This window comes from Eublepharis macularius, chromosome 9 (genome assembly GCF_028583425.1).
Source record: "Eublepharis macularius isolate TG4126 chromosome 9, MPM_Emac_v1.0, whole genome shotgun sequence".
NCBI lineage: Eukaryota > Metazoa > Chordata > Lepidosauria > Squamata > Eublepharidae > Eublepharis > Eublepharis macularius.
Genome location: NC_072798.1, coordinates 107,387,623 through 107,398,918, shown reverse-complemented (window position 1 = coordinate 107,398,918; position 11,296 = coordinate 107,387,623). Strand labels below are relative to the sequence as shown.

Below are 11,296 nucleotides of genomic sequence, written 5' to 3'. Positions count from 1 at the left end.
GGCCAGGTAAGCGGGGGCGGGGGTGGGAGGGTGGTACACCGGGGGTCTGGCAGCCCTAGGCATGAGTGACAAAGCAGTCACCCATTCTTATATCCTCTTCCAGACAAAGGGCCAAGCTACACATGACGAATGACATTTGAACGGCAAGTGGATTGAGTGGTGGGCAAGTGAACAGGGAGAAATACACTTGCCGTTCAAGAGTCATTCGTCATGTGTAGCTTGGCCCTGAATTGCAATCTGTTTGTAAAATGAAGAAAAAGAGAAAGACAAACCCTCTTCTTAAGCCAATGCCTTCTTGAAATGCCTCCTTATTGTTTTTATCTTTTTCAGGATTGCCGGTGACACAGCCCTCAGTAAAAATATCCATGAATCTGTCAGTGCTCAGATCCGTAAGAACTTTGCAAAAAGCAAATGGAGAGTAAGCAGCGTTTTTTCCACTGGGTGTTGGGAAAAGCGGACACTGATCTTTATAAGGGTGGTTTTTACGTAGCTGGAATATTTCACACCTTGAACATTTTTGTTGTTGTCCATGAGAGCTTTTAGCTTAACGCAACTGAGCCATTATTTTGTGAAGTGCTCCCTAGAGAATGAATTGGCCTTGTTTTTCTTCTTTTTGTTGTTTCTGTCTTACAAAAGAAATCGTGAAAATAAAAACATTGCCCCCCCCATCCCACCACAAAAAATTCCAGTTCTGCAAAAGGAGTCCTCTCCGATTTGCCCCATGCAATTGTTGGGGTACATGCTTGGCAGTGCCTTCCTCTGCTAAAAGCAGTAAGACTTGAATGTAACTAAACTTGTCATATGGCTGTCAAGCACAGCAGCCTTCCTCCAGATAGGAGAGACCTTTGGATGTTTCTGACATGTGCTGAGTTTTATCATTTCGTTCCCCATTTCTAGTGGCTTTTTGATAGGAGAACTTCTCCTGGGATGGGAACCCTGCAGATGGCCAGTAATATATGACAGGAGGAAGTCTAGGGAACATGACTTCCAGTGGCCCCTCCCCACTAAGCATCCTGCCTCCTCTCACTTCCAGGTGTGCATGTGCGCGCGCGCACACACATACGCACGCACATTCCTCCTTTGGGGGGCAGGGGGAAGAGCCAGGGCCCGCATGTGGCTGCCATTGGTGTTGCAACTCAGAGTGAAAGAGGGCAGGCAGTAGCGGCCTGTTGCTGTATGGTAGCAGCTTCCACATATGTGGTGGGGCTACACGAAGCCCCAGGGTGCCCAGCAACGCTAGCCCTGCGCTACATTTACAACACTGTCCTTGTGCTCTCGTGAGAGAACCTTGCTGGGGGTGGAGTTGGGCACACAAACCCTGCAAAAGGCGAGTGAGCACCCTGCCTACAGTGGCGTGTTTTTGCTTTCGATCATTATAGTTTGGTGGGAGAGTCGGCTGCCGGGGGGGGGCGGTCCATTTTGCATGGCCCCGCAGGAGCGATGTGAAGAAGTACAACCTGAATTTTTGCATTGTCAGAGGTTGAGGGCAGAGGTTGAGGGCAGATGTCCAGCAGCCTTCCTTTCCTTGTTTGTTTTCCAGCAAGCATTTAATGCCACGGCAGTGGTGAGGCACATGAGACGGTTACATCTCGGCAGCAGTTTAGACAGTTCAAACGTCAGCGTGTCAAGCGCCCTCAGTCTGGCCAGACCACACCCCGAGGGAACAGCCAGGAAAGACTGTGAGTATACACCCACCCCACTGGCTGCCAGATCTTGCGCTGGGTGCCAGGGGCCCCTCTGTGGTCTTCCTCTGCCCACCAGTTCTGCTGTGACTGCCTGTCTTGTCAGCCACAGTCAGCCCAGGTTAAACCCCCTTTCCACCTGCCAGCTCTTTGCTAGAGAGACTTGAGAGGGGGAACCTTGCACTCCACTGCTGTCTCCAGGAAGTTCTCCAGCGGGCAAGAGCAGAGGTAAACGGACACCGGGAAGTTTATTCTCACAGCCCGTAAAACCCAGTAGCCACTTCGAGATGTTCTGTTGGCAGTGGGAAATACATACTTTATTCAGGGCTTTTTTTTCTGGGAAAAGAGGTGGTCGAACTCAGTGGGGGAACTCAGGAACGCACAATGACGTCACTTTGGGTCAGCTGGAACAAGGGGGGGGGGAGTTTTTAAAAGTTTAAATTGCCCTCGGTGAAAATGGTCACAGGGCCGGTGGCCCCGCCCCCTGATCTCCAGACAGAGGGGAGTTGAGATTGCTGAGCGGCGCGGAGGGCAATCTCAACTCCCCTCTGTCTGGAGATCAGGGGGCGGGGCCACCAGCCATGTGACCATTTTCAAGAGGTGCTGGAACTCCATTCCACCGCATTCCCACTGAAAAAAAGCCCCAATTTTATATCTTGGGGCATTTTTAAAAATATATTATTCCTTGAAATACAATAGTTGCATTCACTGCCATAGGGCATTGCAAGGTTAGGTGCCGTACTGGGTAAGGGGAACCCCCATATTCAGAGGAAGACTACCTCTGACAATAAAAATGTATTTATATATGATGGCTTAATATGAAAGCAGTTTCCTTCCACTGTTGGGAAATGCATATTTTGGACTTGATCATTATAAAAAAATGGTTGGGTGAGCCAGCAAGCCTTCAACGCTGGTTAGGAAAGGATTGTCCATTTCACTGGGTCCCTACTGCAAGTGCTTTGAAAAAGGACAGCCCATCTTCGCTGGGCCTAAGCAGGGACCGGCCATCTCCATGGTACGTATGAGCTTCCAGAGGCATCTTGTTAGAAACAGGGTGTTGAACTATCTGGATTCTTTTGAGCCCTTTGGCAATTTGTTCCTTCCACCTTTTGTCCTGGAAGACCACCTTTCTAGTGGCCATCACTTCTGCCAGGAGAGTATCAGAGTTAGGTACTCTCAGATGCGACCCTCCCTTCTTCGAGGTGCATGACTCCATCCTTGTCTCACCTTTCTGTCTAAAGTTGTTTCAAAATTTCAGCTGGCCCAAGATATTTCCTTCTTTTTTTCACTTTTCGTCAAGATAACAAAGAAAGAGCTTTAAGCTCCTGAGACATTTTCAGGGCTATTCTCTTTTATTTAGACAGAATACACTGATCTCATTGTAGCTTACTTCAGCTGCAAAAAAAGGCCTTAAGGGTTCCTCACTCTGTTACAGTCTTCCTCACATCGAATGTCACATCAAGATTTGAGTGCATCCTGCCGGATCTCAAGCCACATCAGCTGCCTTGAGAGCCAGGCTCTTTATCGATTTCATCTGTCGCGTTGCAGCTGGTCACCGGCTTCCACTTTTATCTCCCATTACACTGTCAACGACTCTGTAGGAGAAGCAGCAATGAGAAAAGCCCCCATAACCTTTTTCATAAAGAGCCTCACACCCACCATCTTGGGGTAAAGTCAGCTTGCTAATCACCCTTGTGGGACTGCACTGTGACCATGACGATGAAACATGGTCGCACTTACCTGTAACTGATGTCTGAGTGACCAGTACAGTCACAACCCTCCCTCCTGTCCCAGTGGAAGCTCAGACAGAACAAAAGAACTTGTACTCCCCAGCAGTGGCAGAGAGAGAACTGAGAGAGGCGACTCCTCCTTGCATGCTCAAAAGGGTGCACAAGAGAGGGGCGCTTACTGAAGTGCTTCAGAGAGTGCTAGAACCTTCTCCAGTGGCAGGCTTGCACAGGCCCAGTACCCTTGTGTGACTGAACTGGTGACCACTTGATGAACATCAGTTAGATAAGTGCAGCCATGTTTTTCCTGTCCACAAAAGTTCTTCTGGCACTCTACAATGCTCGTGACCACGACTTTCCATCTGGAGCATGAAAAATATTCCCCCCACAGCTAGCTAACAAAAGGCTTTGAACACACGGCTGTCTCTTCTGATAGATGAAGAGATCAAAGCCTCGCCCTGGGAGAACTGCCGTGCTGGCACTATGCAAGAGAGCGGGGTGTTTCTATGCACTCATTGGCTCTGTCCCCTGTGCAAGGAATGCAGGAGTCCTCCCGGATCTCCATGGGGATGCGGGTTGTGCACAGGTGGGGAGTACGTGCTCCACTGAATCCACAGCTGCTGGGGGACGCGGGGGGGGGCGTGTCAGCTGTCACTGCCGTTGCCCGTCACATGTGTGCGTGAGAGAACGACTGGCCGGCAACCCAGCCTTTGTTTACGCTTCTTTCTGGCTCTGGAAAGATGATCTCGGGAGGTTTGCTGTTCCTACCATTCAGAATCACATTTTTATCCCACGCTTCCTCCAGTAAGCTCAGAGAGGTGTCCCATTTTAGCCACACAGCAGTCCTGTGAAGGAGGCTAGATTGAGAGCCAGTGGCTGGAGCGGTGAGCTTCAAAGCGGAGAGTAAAATGGAGCATTACAACGAACAACAGGGCTGCCATTTTCAGCAGCAGTCTGGTTTCGTCCTGAGTGGTGGTTGAGACTTGGACCTCCCCACCGTCGCCCACCTGATGCTTTACCTGGCACCTGCTTGCTTCTTGGGTCTGGGCTCCTTGCCAGCCGAGAGCCAAGCTCATCTCCGGCAGCTCTGCCACCGCTGGGTGCTCTCAGCTTGGCCACAGGCGTTCTTATTTCTCTGGACTTAGACACCAGGGGTGCTGAGCACAAAGATCCTGGCCCCTTTCACACTTACAGTTTAAAGCGCTATTTCTGAGCAGTCACGGCGATCACAATGGCTTTAGCTTGGCACCTGCTCCTTTCACACTGTTCCCAGCAGTTTCGATTTCACGTATGTGATTCCTTTCAGACCTGCTTGGAAGCCTTGGTTCAGTTTCACAGTGCACATCACCATTTTTTTAAAACTTTGAGCATGCATAGCAACATTTCAATGTTACTACATCTTCTGACCAACAACCTCCCCCATGCCCACTCTTGTGTCTACCCCCACCCCACCCCCTGTTCCCAGTGGCAAGGCAGGACTTCCCTTTGCAGAAATCCCTTTGCACCCATTCTGTAAGGGGGAAGGCAGTAGGTGGGTGCACTTCCACTTCCCTGCCGCGCCTGACTGGCCCCCTGCTTCTCACAGTGTGTGTGGGGGGGGGGCGAGCAGACACATGCCCAGCCCTGGCTCAGCTGGGATGGACACTCTCCTACTCTGCAGCCCTTACGAGCTGAGCAACAGAGGCAGGCTGGAGCTGTGGCCTGGTATCATAGCCTGACTGCCGTGCACCCGTGTGAGATGCCTTGCTCCTGCCCGCTCAGCCACCGTGTGCCCACAACTCAGCCTGCAACTCTAGTGCTCTGTGGATGGGGCCAGCGGTGGCAAGATCAGCATGGCATGGGAAGCTCAGCAGCAAGTACTGGGAAAGCCTGATGCTGCCGTCCCCTCGCCGCTGATCAGGAGGTCTGCCTACTCCTCCAACAGCTGAGCAACGGAGGCAGGCTGGAGCCACGGCCCCGGTATCACAGCCTGGCTGCTGCACACCTGTGTGAGATGCCTCACTCCTGCCCACTCAGCCCCCCAACCACTGATCAGCTGTTGTTAAACGGTACAATGTTAGCATTTAACGTTGCAGCACAGCAACATTACTGTTCTTTAGAAAACCAAAAAAAATGTCAGAGAAAGCAGTCGAGGAACAGTGGATTGTGGGTGTGGTTAGATCCGCACAGACCAATCAGCTCCCAAGGAAAACCAGAGCGAGAGAGAGAGAAGCAAAAAGGGGACTAAAGTGTTCACACTGGCATTTACCCGGCCAGCTGCAACTTGGCAGCGGCTTCAAAATCAAATCGCGGTATGTCCGCAGGGGGAAAAATCAGGGATAACGCAGACAAAGAGTGGCACTGCGTCCCATGACTATCTTGCAAGTGTGAAACCTCTGCAAACATGGGATGCGAAACAGGTACGGAAACACTTTAAAGTACAAGTGTTAAAAGTACCTCAGACTCATCAGGCCTATTTTGGATTGAGTTAAGACCTCTTTTGATTCTCTCAAAGGTTTGCTCACAAGAAGCACGGTGAGCCATTTCGCATCAGCTCAGGGGCAACATTCAGCACAAGGACTTGAGCTCCTGTCCTCCAGAGCATGATGGGATGTCTCTTTTGGAAGGAGCTAATTTGGGTTGCGTGGGCCACTTCTGCATCTGTGCAACTGGCGGTGTTCCTCCTGCTCTACCTCTGCCCTTGCTCTTCAGAGCCAGCATCCTTTCAGGATCCTTGCAGGCACACATATAACTGAGGGACTCCGTATGGCTTGCAGTCACTGGGCTGAGGGGCTTCACCCATTCCAGAGTGGAAATGGCCATGCCCCTGACCTGGCTTAAGAATGCTCACATAGTGTATAGGTGATGAAATTTGCCATGACTTTGTTAACCTCTAAAAGCCGTGGTCAGTTTCATCTTCAGTACACGGGGCATCTACTGCTGTAACTGTGATTGTATGCAGAGACATTCTGGTCTAAGCCCATTTGTTTCAACAGGCTTAGACTGGAGAAACTTTGCATAGGAGTGCGCTTCTCATGCATTAGGTTAAACGAGTATGAACCTAGGCGCTTAAAATGAAACTGACCAAGGCTTCCTTTGGCAGGGAAGTGCACACTATGGGATACATGGGGGAGAAACCTGAATGAGACAGGCGCTAATGGAGGGGCAGCCACATTGGGAGGAGGGACAGCTGCGGTGACGCATTGTGAGAACGTGCATGCCCAAATTATTCCCCAACCAGACAATTTTTCTAGTTTTTCAGCAGATGAGGTCAGGCCACTGCAAGGGAAAGAGGGAGAGACCCCACATTTCACTCATTATGAAATGTAAATGTGTGCAATTAAGGAAGGGGTCCAACTGCAGACAGAAGGGCAGGTGCCAGCAGATGAGCAGGAAGCCACGGGAAAGTAGTGTGGGGATGCCTGCGCATAGTTGCCTCTTTTTGCACAGTTGGGAACAGATGAAAGCCATCTGAACACGAACAAACGCTTTCTCAACTGCTTGATGGTGCCGATCCCAGCTTGCCGTTTGCAACTGAACTAGCCAGGTGACCCAGCATCTCTGGTTGACTGCTTCTCCATGTGGCTGTGAAGGAACAAGCCCTCCCCTCTCTTGGAGAACTGAAACCAAACCGCATCAGCGTCCTAAAGTAAAGAGTTGGTCTTGCACCCAGCCTGCCCCCGGGGCAGTCATTCTGTGGCGGTCTGCAGCCCAGTAGCAGTGCTTGAGTGGTATGCCCTCCTCTCTTCTCCCTCAGAATTCCAAAGAAGCTTGCAGGCTCAACCGGACTGGGGATCCCCGTTCAGCCATTCTGGCCATTGCACCACACCTGACTGGTGACATCTGATCCTTTTTCTTTCAGGTATGTCCCCGTCCACGCCCTGTAGTTTTGCATCAACCGCTTCATCTGCCATCTCTGCTGTAGGAGAGAGGAGAACAAGGCAGACCACAGTCACAACGGTGCACACAGGGACCAAGTGATCTGGACCCGCTTCTTCCTCTGTAGGAAGAAGAAGAAGAAGAAGTCGGAAGTAGGGGAAATGCCCAGGTGGGCAAACAGGCAATCAGGCAGGCAAACCTTCTCCTGGCTGATTTCATCCTGCATTGCAAACTCGGTGAAGGACTAGAAGAAGAGAAGGATTTTTAAAAAACGGCCATATTTATATTGCAATTCTGAAATGTTGTGTTTATCACCAACTGCAATGACTCCCAGAGGGCGAGAGGGAGGAGACCGGGATCAGATCTAACAGAGTCTGGTGCTGGTTGAATGAATCTAGGAATGTTCTGACTAATGGACACTCATATTATTTGCTCAGTGATTTACTCTTTTCTCAGTGTAGATAACAATATGTGCTTTTTCATTAACTAAAGGTCTCAACTGGATTATTTAACAGAATTAATTTCAAAGTATAATTAATTTTTATTTTGGGTTTGGGGGAGTGTATTTTCCAACTGCATCAGTTTTGTTTAAACTTGCATTAACCTTTTCCAACCGTGACGGTTTCATAGGCATGTAAGAGCCCCACCCCCCACCCTCCAAGATCCTGACATTGGTGGTGGTTGTGGGTTTTCCGGGCTGTATTGCCGTGGTCTTGGCATTGTAGTTCCTGACGTTTCGCCAGCAGCTGCTGGCGAAACGTCAGGAACTACAATGCCAAGACCACAGCAATACAGCCCGGAAAACCCACAACAACCATCGTTCTCCGGCCGTGAAAGCCTTCGACAATACATCCTGACATTGGATTGGAAACTTGTCTGGATCTTGCAGTGATTGTGAACATTGACAGCTTTCCTCCAACTTCTCCTGGGGAAAAAGTGGTTCAGAGTGAAGATTAGTTCCCATCACATGGACGGTTGCTCTGGTTGCTTTGCAGCCTGATTCTGAGTTGGTGCCATGAACAAGTAGCCAAGGCTGTGTCTGGGTATGAGAAAGAAGGCTGAAAGGGAGGCCGTGGCTGTTGCTTCCTCTCATGTGCCCCTTCCTGCCGGACTCTGCCCTTCTCCCTTGCTGTGCCTGCTGCTGCTTCGGCCCTGTCTAATAGCCTTATTCTCTTCATCAGTAGAACTGCTCATGCTGTTTGAGCTAAATCCTTATTGGGGGCGGGGGGCGGGATTTCAGCAAAGAATCTCTGCACATATTTCTCACGTACTGGACACCGAGCCCCACATTGCTGTGCACACTTCTTACATATCCCCATACCTCCTGGTGCCCCCACTCTTTGGTGCGCAGTCCAGAATGAAACAGTCCCAGTGGGAAGGATGGGTCGGGTGAATCGGACCTGTCTTGCTTGCATTCGGCTTCCGGCTGCGCTGCTGACTTTTAGCTGGTTCAGACAACTGAGCTGACCTGAAGGAACACTGGCAAGTTGTGTGTGGGGAGCTCACAAGTGTGGTTGCTGCAAAGGCATTATCTTACAGTAGCAAGAGGGGCTGTAAAAAACTGGCCCTCTTTGCTGTAGCTTGTCTCAGTCAGGGAATCTGAAAACATTTCTGGAGAGAAGGGCCTCCAGTCGGATATCCTGGCTTGTCCGTAACACCCGGCGTCAACAGCTTTCACGGCATTATTCATCAGCACTCTTTTAAAAGAAGGCACCGCATGCTATGAGTGGTGTGTACAGTGAAAGCTTTTATGGCTGTTCCAGAGAAGAGCCAAAGATGGGAAAGTGAGTGACGTCCTCTCCCCACAGCTTTAGGCCTGGTCCAAAATCTTGTGGTGGGCGTGTTTCCCACAAGAAGCCCTGTGAGGTCCCCTTCCTCTGGATCCTAATGGGAAACATCTCCCTCTGCTTCTAAGGCATGAAAACATCAGAAATTGCATGTGATGGTTTCCCCTTTTAAACATCTAGAGCAGGGGTAGGCCAGCTTCCAGCCTGTGTGCCTGCAGTGGAACACCAGATCGTCTGCTCAGCGCACAGGGCTGGTGCTCTGCTTGAGCAACCAAGCCGAGTCCCTAACCATGCGCCGTGCCTGCCTGGCCTAGTGGCACAGGACAAAGAAAAGGGCACGGCTTACGCCTCCCAGGCCCTCCCAGTCTCACAGAGGTGCCAGGTGGGTCCGAGGAGAGTCCCTAATGTGCTTGCGCTGCTTCTGGGGCTCAGCTGGCCCCCAAAGTGTCTGGCCAAGCGCATCCCTCGTCTCTCCCCTCGCACCCTTTTTTGTTCACTGGCACACCAGCTTCTTCACACACAGACAGTCGGGGGAGTTGGGGCAGTTGCTTACCCTTGCGTGAGAAGAGCCATAGAGGATAGGCCGTGCTAGGAGGGCCTAGGAGCTTTAAACAGAGGTTTATTCTCCCATTAAAACAAAATCCTGTTTCCTGCTTTAGGTCTCCCAATGAAGGCACTTTCGCTTGACTGTTTAACAAATGCAGGAATGTAATTTGCTAGAGACAGACAGGGCAACCTAACTCTTCTATAGGGTGCCGCCTGCTTCTGTAGCAAAGATTTTTAGAAATCCTTGGATAGCAGAGCAAGTTCCAGATGTTGGGGGAGGAGGGAGCAGAGGACAACTCTCATTTAAGCGCCAGTGGAGCCAGGAGTGCGCAGAAGGAGTCAGCGGGGGTTATACGACGGCAGGAGTCACACTGTACTCTTTCACATGCCAACACAAATACATGAAGCTGCCTTATACTAAACCAGACTATTAAGATCAGTATTGTTTACTCAGACTGGCAGCAGGTCTCAGGTCGGGGTCTTTCATGTCACCTACTGCCGGGTCCTCCTTTAATGGGAGATGCTGGGGATTGAACCTGGGGCCTTGTGCATGCCAAGCAGACACTCGACCACTGAGCCTTAGCCCCTCCCCAAGTGCTTCTTCCAGCAGCTAAGGGAAGATGGCCTCAGAGGCTACTGCAGCATTGCATGGGCTCCCGTTTCTGGTTGGCATGGATGGGAGAAGCATTTGGTGGGCCCTCGGCCAGGTGGATCCTCTGGTGGGCCCTCGGCCATTATTAGGGCCAATTCCACGTGGCTTACCTGAAGCCGGAATGTTGTGGAACATGCCGGAAAAAACACGGAAGATCATGTTTTCTCGTGCGAGTTGTGCACAATTTCGCGCAAAAGTCACGCAAGAAAACGCGATCTTCCGTGTTTTTTCCGGCATGTTCCACAACGTTCCGGCTTCAGGTAAGCCATGCGGAATCGGCCTCGGTCTCAGCAGAAGCCCAACCACAGCAGCCCTTGGCGTTAGCCCTTCTCTATCACTGCTCAACCTCAAAGGGGGTTGGACTCCGGTGCAAAATCTAGTACAAGGGGCCGGTCCCTCCGAGTACCAAGTCAAGGAGTCACCTTTGTTTCTTTAATGACTCTGCTTCTTTATCTCTGTCAACCATTGCTCAGTGGAAAAGAAAAGCCGTAAGGTACTGGGTTCAATCTCTAATAAAGGTTAGTAGAATAATAGAAACATAGACCTGGAAGGGTCCCAGGGTCATCTAGTCCAACCCCCTGCAGAATGCAGGACATTCACAGCTCCTCCAGTGGCCCCCTATCCCAGAGGAAGGCAAAAAATCTCCAGGATCCCTGGCCAGTCTGGCCTGGAAGAAAATCCCTTCCCGACTCCAAAATGGCGATCAGCCTTAACCTGGGCACATAGGAAAGGGCCACAAGGGCCGAGCAGGGGCTCATCACTTCCTGCCCTCCATCTCGCAATCTGCCTAAAGGAATAGAACTGAGCCTGAATTATGTTAGAGGGCTACTGCCAGTCTATGCCAAGAGAGTTCCCCGGGCCAGAAAGACCAGAGGTTTGGCTTTGTAGAAAGCAGCTTTGTACATAATCTGCTGGTCTCATCTTTCTTACATAAAACTGCCAGAGGCACTGATGAGCTGAAGCAGATCCAAAATCCCTCTTCTGCCCTCTCACCTTCTGCAAGCTTTACAAAGGGGGAGAGGGAAACTACCAAGCGGCAATCTC

At 50.8% G+C, this 11,296-nt stretch overlaps 1 long non-coding RNA gene across 1 annotated transcript; it reads left to right on the top strand.

The window, feature by feature from the left end:
- The first annotated feature begins 344 nt into the window (after nt 1-344).
- Nucleotides 345-7,350, top strand: LOC129336328 (uncharacterized). The gene is made up of 3 exons (XR_008597663.1): nt 345-418; nt 1,541-1,679; nt 7,251-7,350. It is a non-coding gene; the product is annotated as an uncharacterized LOC129336328 (long non-coding RNA).
- Nucleotides 7,351-11,296: the final 3,946 nt, after the last annotated feature.